General features: G+C 44.3%; 1 pseudogene; it reads left to right on the top strand.

The window, feature by feature from the left end:
• The first annotated feature begins 609 nt into the window (after nucleotides 1-609).
• LOC119886850 lies at nucleotides 610-7,321 on the top strand (annotated as a pseudogene).
• Nucleotides 7,322-13,964: the final 6,643 nt, after the last annotated feature.

The raw sequence follows: 13,964 nt of genomic DNA, 5'->3' as shown, positions 1-13,964 counted from the left end.
AAACAGAAACCAAACTACTGTGTGCTACAGCGGTATCAGTTTTAGGACTCGATACCTGGCCCACTTCCTCACCTTTGCACAGTTCTAACAGGACCACGTACAACAGTGTCTATCAAGGCTAAACAACAAACACTACAAGGCAAACAGCTCTGAGGCAGCTGCCCTGACCTGCAGTCCAAGTAGGCTATTTTTCTAGTCTTTCACCCTGTTTTTCAGTTTTTCATGCTGTCTCCTGTTAGTTGTTTCTGGGCAGTGCATTGATTTTGCTGCTGTTTTAAAGGTGCTTTCACTTCAGCTGCTGACATCATGTTACTCTGACTGTGATGTGAAGGCTGCTTTGACCTTCTTGCATTGAGGCTGTAATGCTTCTAATTAAATCAGCTGCATCATGTTCACACATTCAGGGATGGATGGCTGAGAAGTTACGCTGAACTGTTCATGAGCCATGTGGGAAGAATTTAACAGAACATTCTGTCAGTAATTCATGAACATCACAGAGAGGCTGTTTAAAGATTTCCTCTCATACAGGTTGTAGACTGAGATTTTACTTTCAGCAGCTACACATCATGGTAAACAGCTCTCTTTTCACCAAACACTCAGCTGACTTCCTGTAAATGCAGAGGGGAGGAGCAGCACTGAGAACAGGGAGGAAGCTGAAGCAGAAAGAGTTCAGTTAGAGTCCCAGAACTGAAGGCTGAGGCAGGGTGAGTGTTAATCCAACATTTTATTATGTTACTGTCAAAGTCTCTGAGGCAGTTTTCTCCCTGTGGACTGGAGAGGAAAGAAACCTTAGAGGGAACTTGTGTGTTACTTCCTGTTCTCTTGTGACTCTTGGACAGACTTGTTTTCTGATTCTTGTGCTCTGAGCTCACAGTCAGAGAGATTTACTCTGACGTTTCACTAATCCCTCTTTCTGAAACGGGGCCCTGAGGGCAGCAGAGTACAGGTGGTTATCTGGGTGGGTTGGGTCCCGGATTATGTCTGTGGCCCGACGGAGACATCAGGGTCACTGAGTCGTCCCATATGGACGCATTGGTCAAGAGCCATAGTCGTCAGTTTTTGACGGTAAAGGCAGGTATGATATTTAACCGAAAAGACCGAGGAAGGAGGTGGTTGGAGGGCCAGAACCTCGACTTTGAACCAGGAGAACGGGGTTTGTGTCCCACGTGAAACAAAAAGTCAGCATTAAATATTTTTACCTTATGTGTTAACTGACATACGTAGTTATTTAAACCCAAACCATGATCTTTTCCTAACCTTAACCAAGAAGTTTCTGTGCCTAAACCCAACCAAACTGCAACGTTTCACGAAATGGCGATGTTTATTTTGAAAGTTTATACCGGACGTTGCATATTTATTATTAACTTTACCGGAAGTTGTATGTTTGTTGTTGCTAAGCGTTGCTAACTTGATAAATCTCAATAATTGAAGCAAAAGGGCCGCCCAGGGCGTTAAAAAACGACGACAAAGGGCCTCGACCAGGCGTCAATATGTGACGAGTCGGGAGGAAGAACGTGTTGGTCAGTGAGAGAGAGCAGCTGTGTGTTGGTGATGTTCTGAGCTGGTTTAGTAACTCTCTGTAGGGCCTTTCTGTCAGCCTCAGTGCAGCTTGTGAACCACAGCAGGATGTCATGAGAGAAGATCCATGAGGAGCTGCTGGGACAGGTTCACCTTCCTCAGTGCCCTTCAAAAGTAGAGCTGCCTGTTTCCCAAGTGTCCATGTGAGGTCCAACAAATGCTGCTGACTCTCAACTCTCTCCCTTGATGTATAGATGAGCATTTTCCTCTCTTTTCCTCCTGAAGTCAAGCATCAGTTCCAGAACCAGGTTCTTTTACGCAGCTGCTATACCGACACGGAACCTGCAACTTTTAAAAGTTGATCCCCGATTGCAAAGTGAAAATATGTTTTACTTGTGCAGAGAACTGGTTTCTTGTGTTCTGAGCTCACAGTCAGTGTCACTGTTTTACCTCTCAGACTGCCTGAAGTCCAGAAGATGAGTGTTTGTGTGGAGGAAGAGGAGGACGGAGCAGAGTCTGCAGGATCCAGCTGTCTGTCTATGAAGGGTGACTGGTCCAAAGATAAACCTCCAGACTTCAGTCCTGAACCTGGACCTTCAGACACAAAGTAAGAGACTGTTTTTACTGTAAACTGACCTGATGGAAGATGATGCATTGAGGATGAAGACAAAATGTTCTGCTAACAGATTTATATTCCTGATGCAGAACTATTAGTGCAGATACTGTTTCAAACTAAGATGGATCTGATTTGATTTCTGGAGCAAAACACCTGAGAACCTCCATTTCAGAATTTACACTTCAAGAACATCTTCATATATTTTTGCCCTCACGTTGACGTCACTGTAAAGATTTAGAAGGATTCAGAATCTGAAAGAATCTGCTTCAAATGTGTCCTTCATTTTCTCCTATTTGTCCTCTAAACACTGAGCTGTTTGGCTCTTCCTCAGATCAGCTGTTCTGATCCACCAGATGCATCTTGAATCACTTCAGATCATAATTGTGCAACATGTGGTGAAAAAGCATTTGTAGTTCAGCTTTGCTCACCTTGATGAACACTTTGCTTTGAATCATTAGTAAGTGGAGCTTTGAGCTCAGATTCTCTCCACCATATATTGTTCCTAAAGGTGAAGAACAAACAAACACGGGCAGCACTGATGGAAAAGTTAGCAGTGGATGGAAAAAGGGCAGAAAATTGGACCACTTCTCTTTTTACAATATTTGAATAGTTTTCATGTGATAGTTGACAGTAGAGAGTGACAGGAAACTCCGTGTGGACTTGAACCTGTGACACCGCTGTTACATGCTGTGTGTTTAGACCACTTCTAAGCTCAGTTCAAAGCTAACTAACTCAAGCTAAGCTGCCCAGAGTGACTGTAAAACAGTGAAGGACATAATCAGCTCTCTTTAATGGAGGCTTTTACTGTGAAGGAGCTGCAGGAAGTGTTGAGTTTGTGTTAATAACAAACTGCAGGCAGATCACTAAATGTTTAATCAGACAGTCAGACAGGAAAAGCAGTTAATTAGTGTTTCTGAGAGCAGGAGAGCTGAAATAAAAGGAACAATCATCTTCATTACTGACTGAAAGCTGAATTCAAACAGAAAAGTAACGACACTTTTACTCTGTGACCATCTGAGCTTCTACACAGTGTCGGACACATCTGGAGATTTTTCAACAACAAGCAACAAATCATTTTAGTTCTAAAGAAATGTCTTCACAGAGAGAGGAAGAGGAGTCCTGTTCCTGTGGAGGAGCAGCCGTCCTGCTGTGCTTTGTGTCAGGACGTCCTGAAGGATCCAGTCTCTACCAGCTGTGGACACTGGTTCTGCAGACGGTGCATCACCTCATACTGGGACCAGTCTGCTTCATCGGGACACTCCTCCTGTCCCCAGTGTGGAGACAGATCCAGAACCAGAGCTGGACTGCAGACAGCCAGTCAGAGCAGCTCTGTACAAAGTAAGACTGGACATCTGTCTGCTTCTTCAGATATTCTGATGTTGATGGTTTTTATATTAGTAATGAAAATAATCAGCACATATTCTTTGTTTTATCTCCTATTGTTTCTCTTCTTTAGTGAGAGGTGGTCTGCAGGAGGATTTAGATGAACATAAGATCAGTCTGAGGAGGAGATGTGAACGTGTGACTGAAGGAAGTGATGAAACAGGAAGTGGAACCCTCCTCAACAGGATCTACACTGAGCTCTACATCACAGAGGGACAGAGTGAAGAGGTTAATACCCAGCATGAGGTGAGGCAGCTTGAGACAGCTTCCAAGAAGAAGACCCTCCATGACGCTCCAATCAGGTGCCAGGACATCTTTAAAGCCTTACCTGGCCAACAGAGAGCCATCAGAGTGGTTCTGACCAACGGCGTCGCTGGCGTTGGAAAAACCTTCTCAGTGCAGAAGTTCACTCTGGACTGGGCAGAGGGCTCGGAAAACCAAGATGTCGGTCTGCTGGTTCTGCTCTCGTTCAGGGAGCTGAACTTGATCAAAGATGAGCGGCACAGTCTCCTCACGCTGCTCCATGTTTTCCATCCAACATTACAGAAGGTCCCAGCAGAGAAGCTCGCCGTCTGGAAACTGTTGTTCATCTTTGACGGCCTGGATGAAAGCAGACTTTCATTGGATTTCCACAACAGTGAGGTTGTGTCTGATGTCACACAGAAGTCATCAGTCAACCTGCTGCTGACAAACCTCATCGAGGGGAATCTGCTTCCCTCGGCTCTCGTCTGGATAACTTCCCGACCTGCGGCGGCCAATCGGATCCCTCCTTCGTGTGTCGGCAGGGTAACAGAAGTACGAGGCTTCACTGACGCCCAGAAGGAGGAGTACTTCAGGAGGAGAGTCAGTGATGAAGAGCTGTCCAGCAGAATCATCTCACACATCAAGACCTCCAGGAGCCTCCACATCATGTGTCTAATCCCAGTCTTCTGCTGGATCACTGCTACAGTTCTGGAGCACATGTTGACTACAGAGCAGAGAGGAGAGCTGCCCAAGACCCTGACTGACCTGTACTCACACTTCCTGCTGGTTCAGATAAAGAGGAAGAAGCAGAAGTACGATGAGGGACATGAGACGAGTCCACAGGAGCTGACGGAGGCTGACAGGGAGGTTCTTCTGAAGCTGGGGAGGCTGGCGTTTGAACAGCTGGAGAAAGGAAACATCATGTTCTACCAAGAAGACCTGGAGCAGTGTGGTCTTGATGTCACAGAGGCCTCGGTGTACTCAGGAGTTTGTACAGAGATCTTCAAAAGAGAGAGTGTGATCTTCCAGAAAACAGTCTACTGCTTTGTTCATCTGAGCGTTCAGGAGTTTCTGGCTGCAGTCTACATGTTCCACTGTTACACCAGCAGGAAGACAACAGTAGTGGAGACTTTCCTGCGAAAGACATCCCTGGAGATCTTCCTGAAAGGAAGTCCTAGAGAAATCCCTTGACAGTAAAAATGGCCACCTGGACCTGTTTGTTCGCTTCCTTCATGGCCTCTCTCTGGAGTCCAACCAGAGACTCTTAGGAGGCCTGCTGGGTTGGACAGACAACAGTCCAGAAATCATCCAGAGAGCCATCAACAACCTGAAGGAGATGAACAGTGATGAGATCTCTCCTGACAGAAGCATCAACATCTTCCACTGTCTGACGGAGATGAACGACCACTCAGTACATCAGGAGATCCAAGAGTTCCTGAAGTCAGAGAACAGATCAGAGAAGAAACTCTCTGTGTTCGACTGCTCAGCTCTGGCCTACATGCTGCAGATGTCAGAGGAGGTTCTGGATGAGTTGGACCTGCAGAAGTACAACACATCAGAGGAGGGACGACTGAGACTGATTCCAGCTGTGAGGAACTGCAGAAAGTTTCGGTAAGTCCAGATGTGATTATCAACACTGTAAAGATGAAGCATCAGTATTACAGTAAAGATACACACTTTACACACTCGCTCAATATAAAACCTCCACACTATAAAAGTTTCCTAAACTAGTCTTAAAGCTGCTGATTGAAATAATTCTACATGTGTTAAACTCCAAATGTCTCCAAACATCATTTCTGTGTTTCTATCCATCAAGTTAGTGACACAAGTATCTTCTATCATCTTCTATCTTTCTTTGGGTGATGGAGGCTTGATACAAATCCAGCAGGAAAACTTGAGGATTAAGAGTTTGTGCTGAAAATGTTTTGACAGTCGTCATTTTATCACAGCAGTCTTTTTATTTTTCCACTGATCCAGTGTCTGCACTCTGTTCCTATACTGTGTCTGTTTCTTGTTCTTCTATGCAGACACACAGACATGTCGTATCTGTGATCTGCTGGAGCTAACGGCACTTGAAGGGTTTTATTATATTCTCTGCAGTTTCTGAGCTATTTCATATGAAGGACTGTTCTGTTTATACAATATCTATAATTATTGTTTGATTGAGAGGATGTGAGGGGAGGCCATCCTCCCTCTTGAAGAGAAACAGAACATCCCCCTCTCCATCCTCATTAAATAAATGTGCCACTTTACATAGTTTAGTTCCAACAATGAATGTCTCTTCATGTGTTTTGCTGCATTAGAAATGAGTTTGATTTAGAAACAGTAAGGAAGCTCTCTCTCTGGTAGGATTTGAATGGACAGTCTTTGTGTATTTAGCAGCTGGTTTCCTCAGACATCAGCTCATTACACAGTCAGCTGCTGGGACGGCCTCCAGGTTCATTCTGCCAGTGAAGGAGAGCTCAGCAGCTTCAGTTCAGTGGAGGGATTTTATCATCACCGAGCTCAGAGAAGAAATGATGCTGTTAAACAGCTGAACTCCACTTGAGAACAACTGTTACCCAGAACATGTTAATAATACAGTCTTCAGTACTAATTATACTATCAATGCAATAGATGTCATTACATGAATTTAATGGGAGATGAAAAGCAGATGCAGTGACATAATAAGATAAACACACACAAGCACATGACTGAGGTAAATCCATACGAGTGCAGTTCAACCTGCAGTGATTTTACAGCTCAGTGAACATCACGTTAAAATAAAGTTTAACAAACACAAATCAGCACCTGTTAATCACAATATGACATGTTCACATTACAGTCAGACACTTTTGTCCAAAGCAGTAATAATGTGCTTCATTATGTTGACACTTTGACATGTGGACAGGAGGAGCTCAAGTTTCAAACCACAAACCTTGTGATCAATGGCTGAGCAGCTGAGCTGCAGCCGCTCATGTTAATGTGCTTTGTGATGCAAAATGAACTGTGCCTTTGTTTGTTTTTAGAACAAAGTGTCAGATTTTATTATACTTTAAGTTTTATATTCTGTCATCACAGACTTTCTGAATGTAAACTCTCAGAGACTCACTATGAAGTCGTGGCCTCAGCTCTGAAATCCAACCCCTCCCATCTGAGAGAGCTGGACTTGAGTTACAACAACCTGCAGGATTCAGGAGTGAAGCTTCTGTCTGCTGGACTGGAGAGTCCACACTGTAGACTGGAGACTCTGAGGTCAGTTCATGTATTTTGCTCTTGTCCAAATTTAATCCATAAAAGAAGTTTCAAATTTCCTTCAGTTCTCTTGTTTTCTGCGTTTGTCTGAGCACAAATCACAACAACTCTTTTTTTTTTTTTTTGTCAGTCTGAACAGTTTCCACATTTAGTCTGAACTCAAACTGGATTCATGTTATTAAGGAAACTGTAGGATTTATCCTCAATGTGCTGTGAAATTAAATCTAATGTTTATCATTTTTATTACATGTTAGACACACGTATAGGAGTCAAATGTTTGTCACTAGATGTTTCTGTAGGCTCAACTATATAAGCAAGGGGGCAACAGGTAGTTGTCAGGTGTTGACCCCGGAAGGGCAAACAAGTTTTTCACCGCTATGGCGGAGTTTGTGTGAATGCTGTTGTCATGTTAATTTTTGGGAATCTTCGTGCTTGTGGACTTAGTGCCCCTTTGATCTGTGTGGAGGACATTAAATTTGTGATATTGCAATGAAGACGATGCCTCTGGATCTGATTTACACGCAACATCAGGTACAACATTAGCCGCCTAACGCGTCATAACAAGCAGCTACAGGTCAACAACATTAGCACAGTATTAGACTAGCTACATCAACAGGTAAATAAAAAATTAAAAGAAGTTCAACACATTTTCAAAACCTTTAGAATACAGTGTTTTACAGGAAATTATACATTTATACATAGCAGCTCAAACACACACACAGAGTGTAAAACATATTTCCAAATGCAGCTGTTTGAAGTATCGTGTCTGATCTGTTACCGTGATAGGGATGCACCTAACAATTAAAACTGATTCATCTAACAACCAATTTATTTGTTATTCTAGAGATTATTAAATAAATATCAAAACCTCATATCAAAGCTGAACTAGCAACTCACTGGCCCGTTGAAAAAAAAACATTAGTAGGCCTATTATAAAAACGAAAACAAAAAAATCGCATTAGAAACTCAACATCCTGCAGCTGTTTTGCAGCTCATGGCGCACCGTTGGCCAATCAAGAGTTGTAGTGACGAGTGGTTTTCAAAAGTTATTTCTCTAATCTCAATCAAGCGGCAAAGTAAAGTGAAACCATGCAGACGGAACTTAAACCTGCATCCTCTCTAACGGCCAGCAGGGGGCGAGTCCGCCGGTTTCAGTCCGGTTCCATTAGAGTTAATGTTGCTACTTCCCAGCTGATTTATTCCCTCAGTAAACTCTTTCATAATGAGTTTCTGGTCTCAGTCGCTAGTTTAAAGTCTTCTCCAACACAGCATGATGTTCATTTAGTAAATTATGGTCCCATTTAGGGGGAAATAGAGCAGAATGCAGCAAATGCTTTAGAGCAGATTACCTTGTGATCGCCATGGTAGCGACCTGTCAATCAGGATAGAGGCGACTTGTATCTGCTGCTCCATGTAAAGTTTTTTATTAAATGTCAGCAGGAGAGAGAGCTCGTCATGTTTGAGTCTGTCAGTATGTTTTGTTTTAAAAGTAAATTGTTTTGTTAACCTTTTTATTTTTGTATAATTTTCACTGTGATTAGCCTACATTTTAATTTAGTTTTTTTATATTCAGGATGTATTTAATAAGCGATTAAACATAGTAACAGTATTTCTAAGCCTTTGGTTGTAACATTGATAAATAACTTTTGGAAGGAGGGACAGTGAAAATTGTCTTTGGGCCAGTAAGTTTCAAACCCACTGACTATCTACATAATGTATCGTCATGTAGCTGTGGACAGGGGAGGAGTCCACTGGGCTGAAATGATGCAGACTTTTTCAGGCATTTTCAGAACAATAACCTCCTGAATCACGGCAACCGCATTCCTCTTCAACAAAGAGGCAAGACATTATGGTGACTAAGAAAGAAAAGTGACCAACTCATAAACAACAGGCCAGCTAAGGCGCACACACAGTTTAATACCCACAAGCCCATCAGACATCCAACAGGTGCTCAGCGGCGACCTGTCCCTGAAGTGATGACAGCCTTTTAAACAGGAGCACGGCAGCCACACCGAATCCACTGAAAAAGCACTTGTAAAGTTACTCACCTGTTTGAATCAGACGAGCCTGCATTGAGCCAAATTTTAGACAACGTCCCGTTCAAAAATCCCAAACCATCTTATTTGGGAGCGACCCTCTCCTCCTGTTCTTTTCTCTCCTGTCTCTTCTTCAAACTACTCGTTGGAATAGCTGACTGCTAGCTTGCACGTGTGCTCTGCTGGTCTACTTGTCAGATTTTGGAGTCTTGTATCGTCGTTATTCGTCTGAAGGTGATCTGAGAACAGTTTGTCCTACAGCCTGTAAGTGAAACAGTCTGAATGTTTACAATCTGCCCGAACACAGCGTGGAGTCAGCTGTGGCCACGGTACATGCTCAGATTAACTTGTGATCCGACAGCTGTATCTACCGTCGCTCACGTCTCAGATCACTCACTCATTTAGCAAACACACACACAGACGGTGGAAGCAGGGGTGTAGAAACTAAAACCAGCTGGGAGTGGTGTAGGCCGAGGCTATACTCGTATCGTTTAATCCTATCTGTTGATCTGGTCCTTGCTAGTGAAGTAAACGGCAAATATAAACTGTTACCATGACAACAGCAGTGCAGAAATAACTTTGAACATGGGGGCAATAAAGAACCACTTAGAAAATGGGTGAGTAAGTATTAGGTCACTGCTCCTAACAGAAAACCTGTTCCTCGTGGTGATCATCCTGATATATCGGGCTTGTGTGGGGACAAAAAGTGAACGTGCTGCCGTCTCGACAAAGAGCTCCAGGATGCTTTCACTTGTTCGTGCTCAGCAGTTGTGCTGCAGTGAAGACATTTCCAGTTTGCAGAGCTCACAGAGCAACATGTTGTTGGGTCTCTGTCTAAAATTCTTTGTGATGGTCGTTTTTTTGTTCTGCAGCTTGTTCTCCGGGTGGAATCGCTGCTTTAACTGGACGCAGCACTTCACTGCGACCCGCCGACGCATGTTATGCAAATAAAGATATTTCCTAATCGATGACATCAATTTCGTGGATAATTGGGCCCAGCCCTACACCACATCATTTGATGTGACTTTGTGTTCTGACTCAGCCAGTAAACAGGAGCATAAATAATACACTACATTTGTACAGGAAGGAACTCGGTTACATTTAAGATGAAGAGAACGAGACTCTCTCTTTGCTCAGTGCACATTTGATCCAGTTAGAAGGACGACTGAGGATGAAGCTCACAGTCAGTCAGCTGTGTGTTGATGGAGATGACAGTGGTGATGAGGAGAGGCTAAATCTGTGCTTTGAAATGAGAACCAGAAGTGCTGGGACAGGTGTTAAAGAGCTGGAGTTTTGTATTTACTTATTTATTTCATGTTGAACATTTTGGAATTCTGTAGAAAACATCTGTCTTAGTATTTTTCATAGATTAGAAGAAGCAGAAGAAAATGAAAGTAACAGAAGTACCAACATGTCTGACTTGATCATTATTCCAGACTGGCCTGAGATCAGCAGCATGTTATTGATCTGTGTTGACATGAATAGGTGTATGAATGTTGTGCTGACATTTGGATGATGTCTGTAGAAGGCTGACATTATGATGATCCACAATAACACAATGACAAAGTCCCACAAATGAGCCTCCAAAGCTCTTTGAGGCTCGGGGCTGGATGAGTCTGTGGCTGAAGGAGCTCCTGAGCTGCCTCAGCTCAGCATAGAGAGGATGAGAGGGGTTGTCCATGATGGTTTCCAGCTTCCCTCTCATCCTCCTCTCAGTCACTGCCTCCACACTGTCCACTTCCATCCCCACCACCGAGCTGGCCTTCCTCACCAGCTCGCCCAGTTTGTTGGCGCCACAAGTCCCGATGCCCCCTCCCCAGCACACCACAGCAGAGAAGATGACACTGGCCACTACAGACTGGTAGAACAGCTGCAGCAGCCTGGAGTTTATTCTGGGTGCTGGAGTTGGTGCAGTTGTCCTAATACTTAAGAGATTACTAATATTTCTGTGTGGGATGTGCACATTTCGGTTTACTGGTCTATGCGTGATGATGACAGGAATAGAAGTCTTTGAGACTGTAGAGACGGCCTCCGGAGCGTCTGAGCACAGCCTCCTTCAGGATCCTACGTTGGGAAGCAGAGGTTTTTGACCGGGACGACGGCCACCGATCAGCGGCAGACCGGCGAGTGATTGTCAGGCTGCTCTCCTCACCAACCATGTCTACATCTGCACTTTCTGTCAGAATCTCCTCTGGCCCAGCTGATCACGGTTTGCCGCCAGTGCAGGAGATGTAGCCGGTGGAGGAGATGCAACAGTGTCGGCAGGCACGATCCGCCGAAAGAGATCCGTATCAGGGAGGAGGAGGAGGAGGAGGAGGAGGAGGAGGAGGAGGCGGCGGCGGAAGATAGTAAGACAGCTGGGCCAGAGGAGATTTTGGCAGGAAGTGCAGATGTAGTCAGGGTTGGTGAGGAGAGCAGCCTGACAATCACTCGGCAGAAGAGAAAATCTGAAATCGACAGTAAAGGCTCAAAAGCAAAGAAGGTTACAGTCCGCAAAGACAAACAGAAGCAGACTGTGAAGGAGTCGATGGCGGAGTATGACTCCAGTGTGGAAGGCCGTTTAGATGTCTCACTGAACAAAATGACCCCAGGAGAGCTGAATAAACAGATTTATGGGGTTGAGAAAATTAAACTGTTTCTACAGAAAACAGAATGTAAAAGGGGTAAAAGCTGAAAGTTTCTTTCCAGACAAAGAGGCTTTTCTTAACTCAGTCAAGTCACAGCTGAGGGCCAAAGGAAGAGAGGGTTTAACTGAGCAGGAGGTTTACAGGTTGAGGAAAATAGTGGTGAAGATCAGACATGAACTTAATGAAGAAGATGGAGAGGAATCAAACTAAAGGTTTTCTTTTTCTCAGTCTGTGTGTGCTGTCTGGTTGTCTCCTTTTTATTTCTTCAATGAGGGATTTAAAGTTGCTTCATTGAATTTAAATGGAGCTGCGGACATCAGGAAGAGGATGCAGCTATCTGAGCTGATGAAGCTGAAAAGTGTTGTTTGTCCAGGAAACACACAGCGACAGGTCCAGTGAAACTGACTGGAGATCAGAATGGGACGGGGAGGTCGTGTTAAGCTCCTTGACCTCCGTGAGCGGGGGGGTAGCCGTCCTCTTTTCTAAAAAGTTTCTGCCGACTTCTTCTGAACTTAAGGAAGGCTGATGATGGTCAGAGCCAAGTTTGAGTGTTTCACTCTCACATTCATTAATGTTTATGCTCCAAATGTCGGCTCAGAGTCCGTTTTATTAATCCCCTCAGTGACACTCTGACTAGCTGTGGTTCAGATGAGTTTTTATTTTTAGGGGGAGATTTTAATTGGACTCATGTTGAACCTCATGCTGCTTCAAAAAAGGCAATTAATGAAGTAATAAAAACACATGATTTGGTGGACGTTTGGAGGAGGTTGCACACTGAAGGCCGACAGTACACCTGGTTCGTTCACGGAGCCTCATGAGATCCGGAGACGGGTGGTGCAGTTTTACTCTGAGCTGCAAAAAGCGGAGCATGTGGAGCATGAACAGCTGTTTGAGTGTTTCAGTGAAGGCCTGCCCAGAGTCTCCAGAGATGACCATCCTGACCTGGAGGAGCCTCTGGTTTTAGAAGAGCTGCATGCTGCCCTGCAGGGGATGGATGTAGGGAAGGCCCCGGGTATTGACGGTCTTCCTGTCGAGTTCTATAAGACCTTCTGGAAAGAGTCTTAATCTGGGATGTTTTGGATGTCTCCAGTTCTTTGGGCACTGACCTTGGTCTCATTTCGTTAGACCAAGAAAAAGCATTTGACAGGGTTGAGCACCTTTATCTTTGGAAAGTTCTGGAGCGTTTTGGTCTCAGCCCACGTCTCATTGCTATGATAAAAGTTTTGTACCGAGACATTCAGAGTGTACTGAAGGTTAATGGGGGTCTGAGTGCTCCCTTCACAGTAGGCAGGGCTGTCAGACAGGGCTGTCCTCTGTCTGGGATGCTGTATACATTGTCCATTGAGCCCTTGCTACACAGAATCCGGTCCTGTATTCATGGTCTGGTTTTACCAGGTTTTAACACGCCACACGTTTTATCTGCTTATGCTGATGATGTCATGCTCCGGGTTAGAAATCAAGCTGAAATTAATATTGTTGGAAAAATTGTGTCTGAGTTTGGTCTTATCTCTGCTGCAAAAGTAAATTGGACAAAAAGTGAAGCTCTAGCAGTTGGAAACTGGTTTGGTGGTCTTCCGGTCCTGCCGGGGGGGTTGGGATGGAGAAATGATGGTATAAAGTATCTAGGTGTTTATCTTGGCAAAGAAGAAATGGTTAAAAGAAACTGGGAGGGCATGATAGAGACGATGAAAGGAAGGCTGAAAAAGTGGAAATGGCTGCTTGCTCAGATGTCTTTTAGAGGAAGAACTCTAGTAATCAACAACCTTGTAGCTTCAGCACTGTGGTATTGTTTAGCTTGTATGGAGCCACCTGCAGGTTTACTCGCAAAACTACAAGCAGTTTTAGTGGACTTTCTGTGGGACAGGTTACACTGGGTACCTCAGAGGCTGCTTTTTTTAATAAAAGAGGGGGGGCAAGGCCTGGTACACCTAGCAAGCAGAGTGGCAACTTTTCCATTTCAGTTTGCACAGAGATATCTGACTGGTTTTAAATACCCAGTGTGGAAAGAGTTTGCAAGCAGCATTTTAAGGAGAGCAGACAGGTTAGGACTTGACACTGCTTTGTTTTTAATGGATGTAGGTTATTTAAATCTGTCTGTAGCGCCTGATTTTTATAAGGGAGTTTTTAAGGCCTGGCACTTTTTTAAGAAGAGACGGTTGGAGCCGTCAGTCTCCCTGTACTGGTTACTGAACGAGCCTCTGATCGGTGGATCCGCAATGGACTTACAGGACAGTGGTACACCAGGCCTCCATCACATGCTCCGTTCTGCTGGCGCTACATCTCTCAGACGGATATTGGATGTAGCTG

This window comes from Micropterus salmoides, unplaced genomic scaffold (assembly GCF_014851395.1).
Source record: "Micropterus salmoides isolate LMB-PRFRI ecotype aquatic unplaced genomic scaffold, ASM1485139v1 Ms_hic_scaffold_1, whole genome shotgun sequence".
Classification (NCBI taxonomy): domain Eukaryota; kingdom Metazoa; phylum Chordata; class Actinopteri; order Centrarchiformes; family Centrarchidae; genus Micropterus; species Micropterus salmoides.
This window is presented reverse-complemented; position numbering and strand designations above follow the sequence as displayed.